At 49.3% G+C, this 16,677-nt stretch overlaps 1 protein-coding gene across 1 annotated transcript in view; it reads right to left on the bottom strand.

Annotated features, from left to right (window-relative positions):
• Positions 1–16,677, bottom strand: part of LOC109548554 (uncharacterized) — a 267,207-nt gene that overhangs the window by 51,498 nt on the left and 199,032 nt on the right. Inside the window, exons 19-20 of the mRNA XM_073809761.1 lie at positions 11,512–11,559; positions 11,032–11,086 (exon numbers count right to left, since the gene is read on the bottom strand). The gene's annotated coding sequence lies outside the window, so the exon portion shown is untranslated. The remainder of the gene's footprint in view (positions 1–11,031; positions 11,087–11,511; positions 11,560–16,677) is intronic.

Raw genomic sequence — 16,677 nt, 5'->3', positions numbered from 1 at the left:
ACAAAGAAGAAATATCTGGAAATCAAGTAACGTTAGCACTAGCATCCCAGCAGCCAGGGACAGAAGACTCCGCACTGAGGGACCAGCGCAGAAAAGGCTGCCCAGCCGCTGCCAGCCTCCTCCAGTGGCCCCCAGTCTGCTAACTTCAGGCAGCCCAGCTGCTGAGCCCTTCACAACTGAAGGCAGAGGAGCCAGGAGGCCAGCTGCGGCCTCTCAAGGACGCCAGTGGCTCAAAGGACATCAGGCCCTTTACCCACATCTGCTCTCAGAGGCCCTGATTTTAAACTCCACGAACAAGATGTGTGTGTTGCTACCAAAGACAGAGCATAAGCTAATGCCACCAGCAGGGAAGAATAATAAGCAAATGTGTTAATTAAGGCTAATTAGTCTTCTATTTTTATCTCTAATCATTTCTTAGAACCAAAGAAGAAATCATTATAGTCCATTGTGTCTCCAGGGAAAGATTTTGTATTTGCATTTTTACATATGGGCTACATTTTCTATGCCATGCATTTTATCAGGATCCTAGGCACAATAGTTTGTATACAGTTACCTGTAGTCACGCCCAAGTTCTACTTACGCGAACATATATATGATTGTCCTTCTTGATAACAGAATAAACAGAGCTCAAATTTCTTCCTTTGCATGTGCTCACTAGTATTTGTTGAGTGGCCACAATCCCTGCCCCCAGGAAGGAGATATATTTATTTATATTCATTCTAGAAAGAGGTTCAGACAAGCGGCTGACTTGGTAACTCAGAAGAATTCTGACGGACATGGAGAAGTGTCTAGAGGATGTCACAGGGCTCTGTGCTTGCCTCGGGTGAATATTTTTATCATTGACTTGGTTGAACACGAAGAAGAAATACTTCTCAAGTTCACAGAGTTACCAGTGGGAGAAACAGCTGCTTTAGAGGTGACACATTCAGGATTCAAAATGTCCTGATTATGTCATCTAAAACACGGGGCTAAAACACAGCTGATACCACAATGAGGAAGCTAATAAAAATAAACGCAAAGTCCTGCATTTAGGTTCACAGAAGCCATTACACAAACGCGATCACAATGGTTCATGTGAAAGACGTGTGGGTTTGAGCTCAGAGGGTGCCCACCACACGGGTGTTTCCCCACGTGTGAGATGCAGTACTGGGCCACAAGGACTCTGTCGTGGACTTCAAATGGGTACCTCAGTGGACAAGAGAAATTGAGAGGAATTAAGAAGGTAAAGTGTCTGTAAACAATCTGAAATGAAGAATAAATAAACAGAAAAATATCAACAAATGACCCAAAAGTACTATAGATGTGTTCAAAACTATCAAGGATTATGAAGTTGAAAATGGAGAACACATGTTCTATCTGTTCAACTTAGCAGGACATGTCTCATAACTAGCGCCATCCAGTGTTGGCAGAGGGGCTTAACAGAAATGAGCTTGTCCTGGAAGCTCCCATATCAAAGTGGCCTTAGCATTCCTCAGGGATCTGTGTCAGGGAGAGAGGCTGCTACCTTGGCCTTTATCCTAAATGGCTCTATCCAGGCCTACACCAGAGCTGTGAACGGGATGGACTTATTCTGTCATGGAATTTGCCGTCTTCTTATAAGGACACACTTTTAATTCTATAATGGAAAACAGTGGAAAAATAGAACTTGCTTTACATACATTCACCCTAATATATATTTAAATGTATAAGTATATAAAACATATTTTTAGAAAAGGTCAATCTGTTTACCAAGGATTTTAGCTCTCACCCAATTTACAAACCAGACCTTGCTGTGTGGTGTGCTACAGGCACAAGATGCTATGGCTGGGTCACGAGCAGTCGTTCTAGAAAATGGGGACGCTGGGCCACCCTGTCACATAGTCTTCTCCAAGCCCACTGGACAACAGATCGGTTGAAATCCCAACGTGAAAGAAGTTTACGCAGCTCTTTTCTCCTGTATAATAGATGCTCTGTCGAGTAGTGTGTTCCGTGCTGTGACAATTCATTCCTGCACTTGTGACAGGACCGCCAGCTGATTTCACTATGCTCAATTAGGAGGAAATGCATATTTTAATCTGCCCCGTGGTGAGGTCACACTTTGCTCAGCGGCCTTGGCAAACCAGCCATTTAACCATTTAGGTGGGTGGAGGTTTCCTCACCAGGATGTCATTCGGCTGCCAGCAGCCTCTCTATTCTCATTCTGTTGCCAATACATTTCCCGGGTTCCAGAGTATAAACAATTAAAGGCCACTCCATCATTCTCGGAGCCGCTGCGCTGCAGCCCAGCCCCTTCGGCTCCACCGCCGTCCTGGTGCCGTGTGCACGCAGCTGACAACGCCTTTCCCTCTCTCCTTTCCTGGCCTGGGAGGCCTGGGATCTCAGCATGGAAGCCTGCACATGGTCTTTCTGCCTGGGCTCTGTTATTTCTACCCCCAGGCCAAGGATAGAATTCAGGGCCTGTCTTTGAGGGAAGTGGGAAATCTGTGCCAGCCAGCCCGGCTAGCTCAGCTGTGACCTTGGAGTCCAGCGCCCATCCTGGAATGCCCGCTGCTCGTGACTCCTTGAACTGGCCATGCTCACAGCCATCTCCTCACCACGGGCCCCCTTGCCCCTACAGAGAGCAAAATTATGCCCTCCCCCGCTTTAATTTTGTTTTCCAATTAGTGAGAGGATCCCCTTGAGATATGTGTCTTCCTTTCTTTCCATTCCATCTTCCGTCTTCCATCTGGCCTTTTAGATTCCTTAGATCGTCAGATGTACACACACAACCCTGGAATTAGGGAGGGTGAGCCTGGGGTGGAAATCATAGCTGGTGGACCCATATCACGCTGGTAGAGGCGTGTGGTGTGCTCCAAGGCTTGGATGGACCTGGACTCTGATCTGAGAACTTCCACTGACTGACTTAAGTGATTTATCCTCTCTTAAGTCATATTCTTCTTAGTTTCAAATGGGAAGAGTAACACTCCAGGCCTCAGGGTTTCTGCAGATCGATACACAGTTACCTAAAGAGCTAATGTTTATTGAGCTCTGTCCAGTGCTCCAAGGAAGTGCTGATACGGGTGCATCATCTCATTTAATTCATGGACCGACCCTCTGAATATCCCATTCTACAAAGGTAGACTGGCCCTCAGAGGCGTTCGCAAGTAGCCTGAGTAAGGGAAGCAGTGAAGGGCTGAGCGTGGTGGGCTGAAAAATGGTGCACTTTGTTCTCTTCCAAATCCCAGAGATCTGGGCTGGAGATGACAGCTGGACGCTGGAATGTAGAATCCCACAGGGTCAAAGCTGAGTGTCCCAGTGGCAGATAAAATGTCCACAGAGCGTCCTCAGAGCCAAGCACTTTCTTCTGCCCATTTTGGAACTAGGAAGAATTCCCAGATTTTTCATTGTCCCGTTTTTTTTTTTAAAAAAAAAACGGATTCATCCCCAATAGCTTCCTCTAACTCTGCAATTGACAGCCTAGGGTCAGGCTCAAGCCACCAGCCGGGGCCAGGCCCAGATGTTCTGGGTTTCTGTTGACGGAGCCGAAGTCACTGACCCCTTTGTGCGAACCTGCCTAAGGACCCAGTCCAGACAGTGGGGTGGGGACCAGACAGCTGTAAATTCTGTGCAAGATTATCCCATTTCCGACACTTTTACAGAGTCTGTGACTTGGGGTCGCAAGGCCCCTTCACTAAATCACCACTGCTCAAGGCTGGGGGAGGTTCCAGCCCCAGGATCCAGGGCTGTTTTTTTTTTTTTAAGGAGATCACAGGCGCACACATCCTTTCCTTCTCAATTCCCTTCCCATCATGCTTCCTCCTGTTCTAGGAACCTGCCAGAACTACCTTGAGTTGCCTCATTGGTTGTCCCCTTTGCCCGTTGTGTGATTTCTTTTCCTTTGAAATTCAGTGTGGGGAATCGCTCCAAAAGTAATGAGAGGAAGGGAGAAAACAAGGGCTGGCTCCGGCTCAGAAGGAGCTTGATTGACTGCTCTGCTGTCGCCACCTTGAAATTCTGAAATATTTTCAAACAGAATAATTTCAAACCAGAAATTACGTCGCTGGTCCTGGAGAGAACAAACGTTTGTTGAGTACTTACTCCTTCCTAAGCTAACGGCTCCCAAACTTCACTACACATCTGAATCACCTGAGGGAGCCTTTAAGACTCTTGCTGCCCAGGCCATACCCCAGAACAATGACATCAGAATGTCTGCACCTCGGTATTTTCTGAAGATCCCCAGGTGTTGTGACTCAGATGTGCAACAAGGTTTGGGAGCCACTGCTCCAGGCTCTCTCACAAGAAGAGGTGTTATTACTTACCTGGGGCAGCTGAGGGGACAGGGGCCCAGAGGAGCTCAGCAGTGTGCCCGAGCTCACGCCCTATCTTGGGGAACGTCAGGAGTTGAATTCAGGCTAACCTGAAGCCCAGTTCTTTTCATTCAGCCACAAGACTTAAGCCAACCTGCTCTGCAGTTCGTTAAATAAGGTCATTCGTAAATTCTACTGGTTTCTGAATAAGATGATCAGGTAACCAGGCCTTTCTACTCTTAGGAAAGTACTCCTAAGCATTTCTCTTGATGTTGGCAAGGAAGAGCAAGACTTTTTCACAAACTGTCCACACATATCAAGAATTCACTGCAGGACCTGAGGGCAGCCATCCAGAAATTTCCTGCAGGTAGCCAAGCCACAGCCACCTGGAGCCGGTTCTGTTCTAGGGAGGAAGCTCCTCTGACTGTCCCTTGTTGAAGGCTGTCACCTCGGGGAAGGACACCTCCTTTCAGAGGAAGTCATCAGGCCTCCACCAGGACGCCCTGGATCTGCCCTTCATGGCCCACCTCTCCCAGATCTCTCCTTGTCACGTCCGGAGCCCCTGAAATCTGCAAGACGTGGGAGAATCAATCCTGTTCCTGTGCAAGCCCTTCTTTCATTTTCGCCTTTTTCCCCAAAGGGGATTTTTGTACAAGCCCCCAGGGGCTCCAAGTGCATCTGCTCCGTGCCCATCCCTCTTTCTGACCCAGCCCCTCCCCTCAGCCTTGGGTGGGGTGGAGAAGGGCATGGGGTAGCTCCCACTGCTGTCCCCCTCGTGGGACACACCCAGATGAGGGAACAGAAGACAGCAGGGAAACCTCCTCGCCCACAAAGGCAAGCTTCCCAGAAGTCACTAGCCCACGAGACAATGGACCACCAGCCCGCAATCCTGTCCCCGACCCACACGCACCCCAGCCTGTGGCTTAGGAGCTCAGCACCCTTGTAGCCTGAGGGTGAGTTTCTAGTCTGCTCGACTGGGCTTCTCTCTCTCTCTCTCTTCCTCTCTCTCGTCTCCTGATTAACGGGCTGAACAGTATGACTGCTTCAAGCCTGTTTGTGTTTACTTCTCTCTTGTGTACGCAAGGTGAAATGGCCACGGTGGACCCTGTGCCACCCTCAGACCTTCAAAGGAAGGACGCCAGGAACTTCAGAGGGCACAGAGGGCGTCGGGTGGAAGGGTCTGAGGAGAGCTGTGCAAAGGAAGTCAGTTGTCAAAAGCCCGCTTCCTCAGGCTTAATTTGAGTCTTTGGAAAAAGAAGCTAAATTAAACAGGTGCTCAGGGATTATTTATCCTCCCCGCAGTAACTGGCTTTTACACTGGATGCAGAGCTTTCCATGTGACGAAGATGAAGTCCAGGAAAATGCCCAGATAGCTGGTTTTCAGAGGCCTGGCCAGAGTCACAGCCGGGTGCAGGCACCGGGGGCGCAGGGCCTGGGTGGGGCTCTTCTTCCCCTCGTGGGCCCAGCCCTTGACCAGCTCCTCTCGGGCAGTCTAAAGAACGTGGGCCTCTCCACAAATCTGCTTTCCTCCTCCCAGCCTGAGACAGGACTTGAGGTAAACAGGATGGTGCCACAGGCCCGGGTGAGGCCGGTGGCCGATGGTCATGGTCAGAGGTGCTCAGAGAGAGGGGCCCTCCCGCTCCAGAGCCAGGCAGGCAGGCAGGCAGGGGGACCCTACAAAGCTACACCCCCATCACCGCTTAACCAAAATGCACCCAGTTTCAGTGTCTGTGGAAGGCTCCACAATGCCAGCCTAATGGGACCAGTGAGCACCATGGTGTTAAAGGTACCTGACATTTGCTAAGAAATGTCCCCCTCTGAGTCCATGGGGCCCAGCAAGTGGACGGAGGTCTGGATGTTAATATTCGCGTAGCTTTAGTAGTCGGAATCCACCATCATATGCTCTTCCCAGACGTGCTGGTGTCTTATTAGAAATGCAGTAAATAGAATTCAGTGCTATTGAAAAGAAATGCAACAGACTCTAATCTAAAGAATGCCATTTCAGGAAAATAGCAGCGACTTACAATGTACTGCCCCTAAAATGGAAAATCAGTTTTAGAACATTGTAAACTTTTAATTGCATGCAGCATGAAAACAGATTTCAAACAGAAAGGAGGGGAAGGAGAGCTGACATTAATTGAACACCTTCCTTTGAGGACCAGGCACAGTCATATTACCTCATTCCGTCCTCACAGCAGCCAAATGAGATTGGAGTTATTTTCTCAGAGTTAAAAATGGGGAAATTGGGGCTTCCCTGGTGGCGCAGTGGTTGAGAGTCTGCCTGCCGATGCAGGGGACACGGGTTCAGCAAGGAAAAGTATCTTGCTCAAGGTCACGGGTAGAAAGTTGCAGAGTTTGGATTTGAAATTGGGCCCATTTGGCTCTAAAGCCTGTACTCTTTGTATCTACTGTGAAGCACATGCGTGGGAAAATTTCCTTTCTTCCACAAACTGGCCCCAACAAATGACACATAGGTGGTTACAGAAATCGGTGGCTTGACTGTGGCTATTTTGGCTTCTCCGTGTTTCAGATCCACTTATGGCGCAGGAAACGTTGGGCTTGATGCCACGAGAGAGAGAAAAGAAGGCACAGGAAGGTTCGGCTGATGTCTTTTTTTTTTTTTTTGCAGTACACGGGCCTCTCACTGTCGTGGCCTCTCCCGTTGCGGAGCACAGGCTCCGGACGCGCAGGCTCAGCGGCCGTGGCTCACAGGCCCAGCCGCTCCGCGGCATGTGGGATCTTCCTGGACCGGGGCACGAACCCGCGTCCCCTGCATCAGCAGGCGGACTCTCAACCACTGCGCCACGAGGGAAGCCCATCGGTTGGCGTCTTTCTAAATTGCATTCTGGAAGATGTTACCTTCAGCAGCTTTTCCAGAACATATTTGCAAAGCGGGTTTTAATATGCCCCCCAAACTCCAGAACCTTGACCACCTTCTACATTTATCTCTGGTAATTACCCTCCGCCACACGCCACAGCTGCAGCTTGCTGTACACTTGGTATTTGCTATTTCCTGACAAATCTTGTGAGTTTCGGCTGAAGCAGTTTCTCCTTTCTGGAATGCTCTTACCTTCCACACCCAGCTACTCTCCCCTCCTGGCAGCATTCCTGAGCGTTGCCAAGAGCCATGCAGGGCGGTGCGATGCAAGACGCGCGATTTCCGTGGTCAGCAGGACAGCTCTAGAAGTAGAGACAGTCTGGCAAATTGCAAGACCAGTGTCTTCCTCCCCTGTACCTAAAACCTCGTGTTTGAACCCTCTGGGGCTCTTGAGTCAGTGTGTCCGTCTCTCCTCCCCGTGGTGAGTTCCCAGAGCCCGGTTCCTTCTGCCTCCGGCTGAGCTTGGCACTGGCTTTGCAAACAGCGGGCGGCTAGTGAACGTTTGTGGTATTTAATTCTATGATTTCAGCACACGAAAATGTTCTCCTTGAAGCCATTTACCCCTTCTCTGTGGAGTTCAGAGTTGAGAAGTTTCCAGAAAGTGTAGGCAAGGTGGGCAACCAGTCAGGCTGAGTAAACAACAACAGCCCTCCCCGTAGACACGGGCCAGCAGAAGCTGCTCTTTGATTTTGCGGTTTGTTTTGCCACCAGATAAAGAAGGAAGTCCAAAGAAAGGCCAATGTGCAAACAGTACTTCCAAGGTACTTATATCTGCAACACGATTCTTTGTAAGAGACCACAAAAGGAGCCGGCTCAGCTCTCCCAGGCCTTCTCTCCGCTCAGCTGTTGCACCCAGCACCACTAATCACACCATCAGGAGGTAGTGGGACCCCCCGCATCCTCCACAAGGCCGTCAATTCAGCCTGGCTTCGGATAAAAAGACATGAGTTTGCCTCAAGTAATCTCGCACACACACGCACAGCTGCCACATTGCACGGTGCCTTATGACCCAAGTGCCACCTTCGTGTGTCAGGTTAAGTCACATCCCACAGCTTCTTGGATCCAAGAAAAGGGACTGGGCCAGAGGGAGCTGCCACATTTCTTTCTTTTCATTCTCTTTTACCTTTTAATTAATTTTCCTAATGCTTCCTTGATGTAATAAACCAATCACCGTGGGCACCTTCTTCTTACGTCTTTCTCCTTCCAAGTCATGAACACATCCAGGACTTTCCTAGGGCAAGTTTCTAGGACTTGGCTGTCTGCTCTCTCCAGGGGGATGCACATTTATGTGTATGGCTCTGTGTCTACGGTGCACAGACAGCATTCTCTGCCCGGCCACTGGGGGGCTTTTCTTCCAAAACACTGCACTGAGTGGGGAATGAGCCAGGAAGCAGACCCCCGTCTCGCGGGGCTCTGTGGACCGAGCCTGCTCTAGAAGTCACTGGCTCAGCCGACATACAGCTGAAAGCCTTAGCAGGGGCAGCAGAGCCTGGAAGTGGAGGATGAATTCATTAAGGGAGGGGGTTGCCAAAGGAGATGGAATCACAAGGAGTGTCCTTCCAAGAGCCACGGAGGGCCTGGAAATCATCTCGTGATGTCATCTTACTCTGATCCAGGCTGTTTGAGATTTCTGTAAGAACTGCTTGGAAAAAGCCCAGTTGATACACAGTGCTCTTGTTTTCAGGCCTAGTGGCTCTTCATGGCTACAACAATGAGTGTTTCCTGCAGGCAAGGACTGTACATACACCGTCTCATTCAATCCTCACACTAGTGCCAAAAGGGGAATAACCGCCCTGTGGTACAGAGAAGAGGAGAGACAGTAAGTGACATCCCGAGCCACAGAGCTAGAAAGTAGGAAACTTGGGATTTGAACCCGGGGCTCCCTCACACCAAAGCCAAGTCATCCTCCTGTTAGATACACAAAGTGGTTATGCCCTTGGGGCTCTGGCCTCCATCTGTGATAAAATTCTAACCTTCGTCTCAGGCAAAGCAACGTTTGGCCTGTGTGTTTGCTGCCTGGCAGAGACACTTGCCATTAGGGCTAGACTGAGCCAGAGTCCTTACTAAGACACTCTTAGTATGTTGGCCGATTCACGCCCTTGATAAGATTGCTTCTATGATGAAAGTTGATCCAAGGTCTCGGGATCATTTTTGACGCTGGGCCCGGGGAGTGTGGTGTGGGGACACGTGGCCAGCCCTTACTTTGACCTAGAAACATAGAAGCGAAGAGCCCCTTAACCCGTCCCCCTGAGCCAGCCTTGCCCCTGCAGGGACAAGCTGATACGAGCATCAGAAATTCAGCCATGGCGTCAGCTGGAGCTGGTTTTATGAGCTATCGAGGTGCGGGGCCCTGCACCTGTGTAGCTGAGAGCAGAACGTTCACTGTGGAGGTAGAAAAAGCAACAGACACTGGAAGGGATTCAAGCACAATCCCCTTTTGTTAGCAATGAAAGAGGATCACGCAGCTTGGAACAACTTTGTGAAAGATAATTGAAAGAAACTCGTGAGCTTCTACTTCACATCCATATCCTTCAATCCTCGGGCTAAAATTCCACGGACCCAGTGAGGTAAGAGGCTTTATTTCTCTCCCCACCAGCCAAGATTTGCGTGGGCTTGTTCAGCTCTCCCACTCTCCCTGCCTTTGGCTTGGCCATAGCTAGGAGAAGAACTGGATCGCAGTGTTGCCTCCAAATAGAGCTCTTCTCAAAATAGAGCTCTTGCTGGAAATTCTCCTTTAAATGTTGCTCTCCCCCCACGTAAATCAGAAACTCCAGGCCTACCTGTTTAACCCTTTTCACACCATGGCTATGCCTCAGCTCCCCAAGAACAGAGCACGTCGTTGGCAAAGGAAAGGTCAGGGGTACACCATGAAGTCAGCTCATGGAGCTGGAAGGTCAGCTTCAACGAAACCTCACATAGAGAAAGAGAAAGGAAAACAAAGGAGCAACCCCCTGGGCGACCTTTGGGGTGGCAGTCATCGTGCAACACTCTGCTTTCCAGGAAGACATGGACTTGGGCAGACCAAGCAGGGGGACAGGGGCCTTGGTTTCTTGGGGTGGGGGGGTTCGTCTCTTCTCTTTTTCTCCATCTCATCAGAATGAAAGATGTCACTCTGGGGGTCATTCACAATTTCAGAGGAGAACTGGAAGCCAGAGAATTTAAGGATCTACCTGTCACCAAAGCCTGCCTGCTACCTTCCTGTAATTTCCTCCTATGCCTTTTGTGAAGGCTCGTGGCCAGGGCTTCACAGCAGGACCTCGAGACCCCATACATTAGCTCAGCCTTGAATTTTGTACGTGAACTCAGTAGGGTCATTTCCATGTCTTCTTTCAACATGTTTTTGGTTTCCGTATTCCACGTACCCTGCACTGACCATACGGCGTGTTCCTGAGGGGGAGAGGTGGCACCCAGCCGGGGACAGCCAAGGGTCAATTCAGGCTGAGCCCTGGGAAAGGAAAACTTGGTAGAACTCTGAACTCACCTTTTTGGGAAAAAAATCCCTCTAGACATGGTGAGGCTTATCGTTCCCCATGAGCTGTCCAGTTTTCAAAGCAAATCATAAAGCGTTTGAAAAAAGTCTTATTTGGCTTTGAGACCAGTTTCCTCTTTACCCCACCACAGCTGTTCATGCTCATGCTTAATTTAGTACTTTGTTAAATGTCCCCATTCTGTTCCACAGAGGGATCAACTGTCTTGCTTCGCCCTGGACTCCCCTGCCTGGGAAACCTCCCATTGCTGGGCAAAGTGGGATGATGTGTCACCCTAGCAGGAAACAGAGCCAGGACCTCTGGCTCATGCAGTAGCCACCCCATTTGGAGGCTGTGTGGTCGAGCAGACAAAGCACTTACAACGACGGGTCAAGAGTTTTGGGCGCCTCTGTCAACTTACTTCTTCATTTTAGGTCAATCCATTACTTTTCCTGTGTTTCAATTCCTTCTTCCACCTGTATGGGGGGAATAATACCTATTCACTCAATTCCTAGGATGCTGTAAGAATTAAATTACATAGTAGCTGCAAAATAATTTGACTTTATTGGAATTGGGCACCGCCCGAACCTGAGTGGAAGACTGTGCAATTCTTAACCGAGTCTATCTTCAAGGCCGGGCTGCCTCAGGACCAGAACAATAGCTTAGGTCCCGGTTTCTAGCCTACAGCAGCCCAAGGCCAAGGAGAGGTTGTGTATCAGAACGTATGATGATTGCACGGGAACGCTGCAATGTCATCGACACCCTACAGCCCACATTCCCCATTCAGCAAAGGTCTTCTGGGATTCCGGTGGGAGCTGACAGGGAAGAGGGAACACAGCTTGTAGTAGCAGAAATTTTATTATAATTATTATCGTGATAGGTCTGGATTAGACTGCCATACCTGACTCTCCCGCCTGTTCATCCACTTGATATCTTGAATCTGGAAGGTCTGGGACAGAGGAACACACACCTGAGTGAGTGAGAGTGTCTTTGTCTGCTGTCTAGTTCTCTCTCTCACACACACACACACACACACACACACACCCCTCTATGAAAAAGTGCTAATAAGCCCCACTCATGTTCCTGCCCCTTCTGGATCCCCTCGGACACGGCCCCGTGTCTGCTTCTCCGTGTGCACAGTCACGGTGACCTCTTCATTCGTTAACCACGTCCGGCTTGCTCCTGCCTCAAAGCCTCTGCTCTGCCTCTTCCCTCTTCTTCTTCTCCTCCTTGTCGTTCAGGTCTCAGCTAAAAGCTCCCCTCTGTGGAGAGATGTTTCCTGACCATTCCATCTAGAGTGGCCCCATCTTCCCTTATTTTCTTTCACATAGGCTTTTTTTTGTGTGTGGCACGCGGGCCTCTCACTGTTGTGGCCTCTCCCATTGCGGAGCACAGGCTCCGGACGCGCAGGCTCAGCAGCCATGGCTCATGGGCCCAGCCGCTCCGCAGCATGTGGGATCTTCCCGGACCGGGGCACGAACCCGTGTCCCCTGCATCGGCAGGCGGACTCTCAACCACTGCGCCACCAGGGAAGCCCCACATAGGCTTTTATTCATCAAACCATTTTTTCCTCCGTCATGTTTTCGTTTGCTTATTTTCTGACTCCTTCTTATGGTAGAGACCGACGGGTACCCCCTGCTATCCATTCTCTCCTTCTTCCCTAGTAGCAGAGCCCAAAATTTCAGTGAGGCACATGGTCCCCCAGAACAAGACTGCATATCCCAGCCTCCCTGGCAGTGAAGTGTAGCTACACAACTCAGTTCTGGCCAATCAGATATAAGTAGAAGTGTCCTAAGAAGGAGGAGGAACCCTCATTTTATCCTTTTCTCTTCTTCTCATTGTCTGGGATGTGGGCGCAATTGCTAGGACTTACACAGCCATATTGGACTCTGAAGTAAAAGCTTCATGCTAAGGACATCACACTACCAAGATAACAGAGTCCTGGATCCTTGATGACATCATGATGTGGCCCTACGAGCCCTGGGTCACATCCCTCTGGACTTGTGTCATGTGAGAGAGAAGTTTGATTCTAACTTGCTTAATCTATTGTTATGTTGGGTCTTCCATCATTTGCAGCTGAACTGACTCCTAACTAATGTCAATTCCTCCCTCACCCCCTTACCCTTCACTTGACAGATCGTAAGCTCCTGAAAGTAAGGATCTTGCCTGCCTTGCTCAACGCCACATCCCCAGCACTGGAGTAACAGCTGCACACACGTTGTAGTCGTTTGGCAAATGTTTATTCAATGAACTGCTTGCTCTTCTCTCTTATTTAATTTCCTCCCCCTACTGGCTCCGTTGCCTCTCTGCATTGCACTCTTTTAGTTCTCTTTCAACCTTCCTCAAATCTTCTCCTCTCTACATGTCCCTGAAATGTAGGCATTTCCCAAGTTTATGTCCTTGGCGGAGGCGGAAAGTGCCAAGCTGACGTCTATATTCCCACAAACCCTCCCAAGTGAAACTGCCCTTACCATAGCCCAGCTACGGCCACGTATAGTAACTCACGCTCCTGCCCACTCCTGATTGGGCCAGGGGTTATCACGTGACCCGGGGGCAGCCGATCCGTAGGCCTGTCATTGCCTGTTATAAAAGGATGAACTGTGCCCATGAGATTCCCTCTATCAAGAATCTATTTTTGTTTTCATTTTAAATTTACTTTATATGAAAAAATGTGTATTTGTGTATTTATATGAAATAAATACACAAAATAAAAATCACCTCCCCCAAATGTATGCCTGTTTAGCAATAATACGGACTTATCCTCTACACATTGGTCTGCGGCATAGAATACATTCAGGTCAAGAAATGCAGATTTATCAGGGACTGATCAGTGTTCTTTGAATGGATGTCCCATAATGTATTCATAATTCCCCACTGATGTAAAAAGCATCCTTGGATATACGGATTTCCACGCTTGTAAGAGAGTTACTGAAAAGTGGGATTGCTGACTCAAAGACTGTGCATTTAAAGAATTTTCATAAATGTTATCAGATAAATTTCCAAAATTGTTACACTCCCACGGACATACGTGAGAATTCCTAATCTCGCATTCTCCCTTTAGCACTGGCTATTACCATTTGTAAAAATTTTGGCCAATGAGCTAATAAAAGAACAGCATCTTGTGACATTTGTATTTGTACTTTCTTGTATACTGATCAAGTTGTCTCCGGAGAATCAGGCGCTGAGCTGGAGTGGAGAGAGTGCAGAGCAAAGCTGAGAGGTGTAAACTTGCATTTGGAGGGGGAAGGCAGGGTTGAGGCTAGGAGGGTTGTGTTGAAGTGGGGTTCTGAAGAAACAGAAGCGATGGACCGGGAAGAGACCTAAAGAGGGGAGAGAAAGAACGTCAGAGGCAGGCGAGGGCCAGAGCGGGCCCCCCCGGACGCTGAAGCATGTGGGTGGTGGAGCAGAGCACAGGCTGCACACACACCAGCAGTGCAGCACTGGGAATGCCTCAGAGGCCAGGGAAACTTCCCTCGCCCTCATGCTTGTCCTTGTCATCCTCCTCTCCCATAAGGCTCGTCTTTCCTGGGACCACTGTTCACTTTTCCTGGATATCCCCATTATCTGTCATGAGGGCAGCCCCTGTCCTCTCACTGTCCTCCGCAGGCCCCTGAGACATCCCGCTTCTCTGTGTCAAACCCGCTCGCTCGACTGCCCCCAAGTGCGCATCTTCTGTGTCAGCCTTGCTCCCAGCCTCTTGCTTTGCATTTCTCTCGGCTGGCGGGACACCTTCAGCATAGTGTCCGGCTTGTTCCTCAAGCTCAAGGTGTCCAAACCAAACCACCTATCCATCTACCCCCCAAATGGAATCCTCTAGATTTTCCTATTTCTTTATACGATTCCCACCATACTCCTGGTCACATGGGCTCAAAACTGTAAAGATATTTTCAGTTATCTTTTCCAATCTGCTCTCATTTACCATCTTTACTATATTTTTTACTATCCCCCTCCGCTTGCTGCTGGCAGGGTCAGGCTTGCTCGGTCACAGTCTGCCCACAGCACCCCACTCCCATACATTTCTACAGATGTGCCTCTGTATACACACGTTCCCTGAGTGAAGTTCAAGCTCACAGCCTGGCCTTTGAATCCTCCCACTCCTGCCTCCAACTGCCTTCCCGCGGTTACAGCCATGCTCTGTAAAATTTTCTTGCCTCTGTCCCTTTGCTTTTATTATTTCTTTTGTCCCAGCTGTTTCCTTTCACTTTACCAGAAGAACTGTGTCTGTTTGGGTTAGCCATTGCCTCTCTGCCAGGACCTAGCACAGTGCCTGACACATAGTAGGTGCTCAATAAAGTTTTACTGAGTGAGTGAATCAATGTTGCAAACCTTTCTATCATTTAAGGTTCCATCTCTGGTGCCACCTCCACCAGGAAATCATCTTCGACACCATCCATAGGACTGGATGTCCTTTGCACTTCCTTTGTTCCTACCTTTTCACACACCATAGTCTGAACTAAACTGAAATTTCTGGCTATTCATCTTAGCCTCTCAATTACATTGTAAGCTCCTTGAGACAGAAACACTCTATTTAAACATTTATATGCCTCTCCTTGTATGGACTTGTGCGCACACACACGCACACACACCACAGACACAAGCGCAGTGCTGAGACCTAGTTCTGTGCACGCAGCAGTGCCACTCAGCGTGCGTTAGATGATTTGAACTGAAGCAGCTGCTGTCATCGGTCCTACCCTCTGTTCTTTCTGCAGACACCGGGACTTCATCCCTCCTCTCCACCCCATTCCTGCCCTGGACCCCGTTTCTCCATCACGTGGCCGCTGCAGCATTGCCAACTGGCACTGGTGGGCCAGAGGATGAGTTACATTGGCTGTCGTGCTATCAGCCTTCCACACACAGCACAGCAGGTAGAGGATGGAAATGGATCCTCATAAGAACCTTACATTTATATGTCAGGGAAGGACAGCGGGCCAAGAATGGTGGTGGGATGTCCAGTACAAACTGACATCCGCCAGAATGATAAAAATGATGAGCTTTTAGGGCGCTCTGCTTTTAGGTGCTGGGCATTGGCTAAGCACTTTGCACCCTCCATTTAAACCTCCACCAACCCTGTGAGGTGACTACCATTACCTCCACTTTACAGGTGAGGCGTGAGACAGAGAGGTTAAGTAACTGGCCCAAGATCACACAGCTGGTAAGTGGCAGCACCTGAATTCAAACCCAGGACCTCTACCCTCTATCCAGACAATCAGCAGAGAACACAACCTATGGAAGCATCTCATCCTCACAAGGCGTTTTCCAAACGAGGAACCTGAGACCCAGACAGAGGGAGTCGCTTAAGCCACATAACTCGTCCTGGTAGCACAGGCACCAAACCCCAGCTTTCCTGACTCCCGACTTCATGTCTTTTCTACTGTCCTGTCCACCCCAGGGCAGGGCCCGGTTCCTTCCTGAATGTTCCTCTGTTTTTCATTGAGCTACTTACTCAGGAGTTTTAATGGTAAAATCCTTTTGAGAGAAAAGTTGGGTTTTTTTTTTTTCTTATACAAGGAGAAAATACATGCTGTTGGGAGAAGTTCAGGGCGGCAGCTGGAGGTGAAGCAGAGTGGAAGGAAAGAATCAGGATAGACAGCACTGGGGGGAGAAGGCAGCCACAGATGCCCCCAAGGGGAGGCTGAGCTCGTTGGAGAAAGAGAGGTGGTCCACCAAGGCTTTCAGATGGGAGAGAAGTTAAGGACAGCATTTTCCCTGAATTTGGGGCTGTGGCTAATTAAAGGGGACCATGATCACTACAGTCAAAGCAGAGGCAAACAGAGGCAGTGGGGTGGATTTGGGGCTATTATGACTCAGGTGATGCAGTTTCCAGCAGGCGGCCAGGTGTTGCAGTGGGAGAAATGGAGCCCATGCGGCCAAGACAGGGGCTCCAATCACACCTTCACATCTGTGACTTTGGGCAAATCATGTCACCTTCTTTAAGGTCTCCAGCTCCCCACAGAGTTGTTATGGGGAGCAAAAGTGATAATGGCGTGAAGTCATTTTGCAAAGTGTAACATGCTTCCCCAGGCCTCGTGTTCTTATCAGGAGAAGTAGTAACATGATGAGGATTTGG

Source organism: Tursiops truncatus, chromosome 9 (genome assembly GCF_011762595.2).
Source record: "Tursiops truncatus isolate mTurTru1 chromosome 9, mTurTru1.mat.Y, whole genome shotgun sequence".
NCBI classification, from domain to species: domain Eukaryota; kingdom Metazoa; phylum Chordata; class Mammalia; order Artiodactyla; family Delphinidae; genus Tursiops; species Tursiops truncatus.
This window is presented reverse-complemented; position numbering and strand designations above follow the sequence as displayed.